At 61.0% G+C, this 3,250-nt stretch overlaps 1 protein-coding gene across 1 annotated transcript in view; it reads right to left on the bottom strand.

The window, feature by feature from the left end:
* The window catches only part of RTL1 (retrotransposon Gag like 1), a 24,395-nt gene extending 22,974 nt beyond the window's left edge, over nucleotides 1-1,421 (bottom strand). Inside the window, exon 1 of the mRNA XM_077780821.1 lies at nucleotides 1,243-1,421. The gene's annotated coding sequence lies outside the window, so the exon portion shown is untranslated. The remainder of the gene's footprint in view (nucleotides 1-1,242) is intronic.
* Between the last annotated feature and the right edge of the window lie 1,829 nt (nucleotides 1,422-3,250).

Below are 3,250 nucleotides of genomic sequence, written 5' to 3'. Positions count from 1 at the left end.
CCCCCCGCTTCCTGCCCAGCCCCCCACCCCCACTTCCTCACTGCAGCAGCAGGGGACAGGGGAGCTCTGTTTTCGTCTGGAGCCCATTATAATGGGGAGGGGAAGAGTGCCCCGTTCTCCGCAGGAGCCCCCTCCCCAGCCCCCCTGCGCCTGCGCATGGTGGGGGGGAGCTAAAGGGTTTGCTGCCCTGTGGCCTCTGCCTGCTTAGGGATGTGGGTTGGGTGACTTTTCAGACCCACGCCAGTGCAATTCTGAGCACTTCCCCTGTGCCGCCCGTGACCCCTGACCTGAAACCTTCATTTGCAAAATTTCTTACCTGCTGTGACTTCTGTTGCACACCCGCATTACCTCCCCTCCCCCACGTGATGCCGCAGAGACCATTACGCATATATAAATACCACTTTACCCAACATTTTCAAATGACAGTTGCAAAGCAGTCCTTTAATAGATTAAAACAGAGAGCAGTGACAAAATAACAACAAACCCCCCAGGCTCTGAAAAGCACTTTCCCCAAGGGCCAGCTCGCAGCTCTGAAGGGGGGTGGCGGGCTGGGGGGGGCAGCCTGTCTGTGGGGAGCCCGCCAGCACTTTTCACCAGCAACACGCTGCTGCCCCCCCACGGCGGGTCAGAGCAGCTGTGGGGACCCCGACAGTGCGCCCGGGCTGATTGGAGCAGGGCAATTAGGCTACAGTGACAGGGGCCGCATCCCTGGGTCCCCGGGTGGCCCTGCCCTCCCCAAATCACACTGCCCCGTGGAAGCGTGTCCCTGCATCGAGGGTGAGCCTGGGCAGCCTGGTCATTTCACAGACCCCGCTGGCACCTCCACCAGCCTGTTACACACACACATACACACACACACACACACACACACGCACACATGCACACACGTGCACACGCGCTGAGCGCCTGCACTGGAAACAAAGACAAGAATTCTTAACTCCTTTAGAAACTGCACAACAGAGCCTCGTCTCCGGGGGGGTCCCCGATAAAGGCCCCGTCCAGCCAGAGTTCCTGGGAACTGAGCCCCCATGAATGGGCCTGGAGAACCAGCGCCCGACGCGGCGTGGGCCGCATTCATCAACACGCAGGCCCCTGGGCCCCGTCACCGGGCGAGGGGGCTTTCACGAGTCCCCAGAGCATCCAAGTCACAGTTCAGGGGCCGGCTGTGGCCCAGCCTCCAGAAAAGGGCCCTGCTTTTCCCANGCCCCCCACCTCCCCGCCCCCGCCGCCCCCAGCACTCACCCCCATCCTGCGCTCCTCTCCCTCACTGCCTCATTGTGACAGTGGCGCTCCACCAGCCATCTCGGTGCCTTTGCCATGCAGCTCAGGGCAAGGTGCACGGGAGCGTCTGCGCATCCTTGCGCTGACCCCGGCCTGCCTCCTCTCGCAGCCCAGCCGGCCCCGCTCGGGACTTCGCTCTGTAGGAGCGTCTCAGAGGCCTAGACGTGCGGGCTGCCAGCCCGGGCAGGGAGCCTTGCTGCAGCCTCCCGGCCAAGTACCGGCCTGCCTCTCTCTGCTCGGATGCCTCCTGTAACAGGGAGCTCCCTCTCTCCCCGAGCAGCCCGCTCAGGGCTCGCACACACCGAGCTGCTTCGCCGAGCCCTCCCTGCTCCTGCATCTGCCTCCCTCCGCTGCAGCCCCCGGCCCCCTCTGCCCTCCGCTCTTTGCAGGCGGCTAGCTCGCGTCAAGCCTTCTGTTTTTCCGAGCCGGCTAGCAAGCCCCCCACCCGCCGAGGGATCAGATTTGGGGGTCCCCGTCCCCGTCCCGATCACAGCCGTCTACACCTGTCCCGGGCGCCTCTGCCCCTGCCCCGCCTGGGTCTGGGATGGAGCCCTTTGCCCTGCTGTTCTGCCGAGAGCCCAGGGGAGGGCGCGGGTGTCCCCTCGCAGGTCCAGCGGCTGCTATCTCTCTGTTAAGCGGCGTCTGAGCCCTCCGTTTTTTATGGCCCCTCTGCTAGTTGCCAGGGAGAACGCNGTGCGGCCACGCAACTCCCTTTGCTTTTCACAGCCTCCGTTTCTTCCCCGAGAAGTAGATAAGAGAGGGGCTCCCTCCCCGTGAGACGGAATGAGATAAGAGCAGCCTCGCACACATCAGACGCTTCATGAATACATACGGAGTAGACAGCGGGGCCCAGGGAGGGAGGCGCACATGTAACAAGTGTCGCGCGAGGTAGAAAACAGTCTGGCCTTTCGGGAGGCCCTGCCCGGAGTGCAGACGGGAACCTCGACTGTCAGAGACCCCTCGGGTGGGCTTAATCGCAGGAAACATGTCAGCCAGAGGCAGCCCCTGGCCTGTGAGCTCACAGTGGATGCAGCAGGCTGCAGAAACTGCATTTATTGCATTTTCTGCATTTATTGCATCAAGAATTTCCATTGTATGTAACTGCACTGGGGACCCCCGGGGTAAGGCAGGAAGGAACAGCTTTCCCGGCCACTGCCTAGAAGGGCTAGCTGAGGCAGTTGAGGGGGTATCTGGGAGCCAGAAACCCGGTGGGGTCTGGGCATCCCACAGACTGTGGGATCCAGTCATCCATCCATGCACTCGTTCCCCAAACCACCACAGTGTACCTACCTTCTCAGGCCCAGACTCGAGTGGGAGGCTGGACACCAAGCAGTGCCGGTCACAGCTTCCTGTTCTGGAAGCTCAGTCTGGTGGGGGAAAGAGACAGGGAGTAAGTCACTGGACATCAAGTGATCCAGGGGAGATGATAGCAGTTGAGATTTCTTGGAGCCCTGCCTAGGGGCTGGGCTGTCTGCCTAGGACTCACCCCAGTAAAAACTCTGAGCACCAGCCTCATAATCCTCATTCAGTTGATGAGGAAACTGAGGCAGGGAAATGTGAAGCCCCATACTCACCGTGTCTCAGCTGGTATAAGGCCAGGTTGGGATGGAACCCCAGGCTGTCTGGAGCTCCCCCACTGCACCCTGCTGCTGAAGACTGTTCAGCAAGGCAGTGCTGAGTGCTGAGTGCTGGGGGGGGAATGGATTGATTAGTTATAAGCACCTCCCAGCAGTGCTTGAGATCCCAGCTCCTCTGTGGCCCAATCCGTTTGAAGGGCAGATTCAAAATTAGGTGGTAGCACCTATGGGCAGAGGCTTATGAAAATGGCATTATTAACCTGATGCGGAGAGGGCTCTGCCCACCTCCAGGCAGATTGCGGAGACGAAGGGGGCTGGGCCTTGTTTATGTGGACAGTGCGTTAGAGAGGATGGGGGGGGGGCTCGGGCTTCCTCCTGGGAAGGACTGGCCT

The sequence above is a fragment of the Crocuta crocuta genome, unplaced genomic scaffold (assembly GCF_008692635.1).
Source record: "Crocuta crocuta isolate KB4526 unplaced genomic scaffold, BGI_CrCroc_1.0 scaffold299, whole genome shotgun sequence".
Lineage (NCBI taxonomy): Eukaryota > Metazoa > Chordata > Mammalia > Carnivora > Hyaenidae > Crocuta > Crocuta crocuta.
Note: the sequence above shows the minus strand (reverse complement) of the source record. Positions and strands in the feature narration are given on the sequence as shown.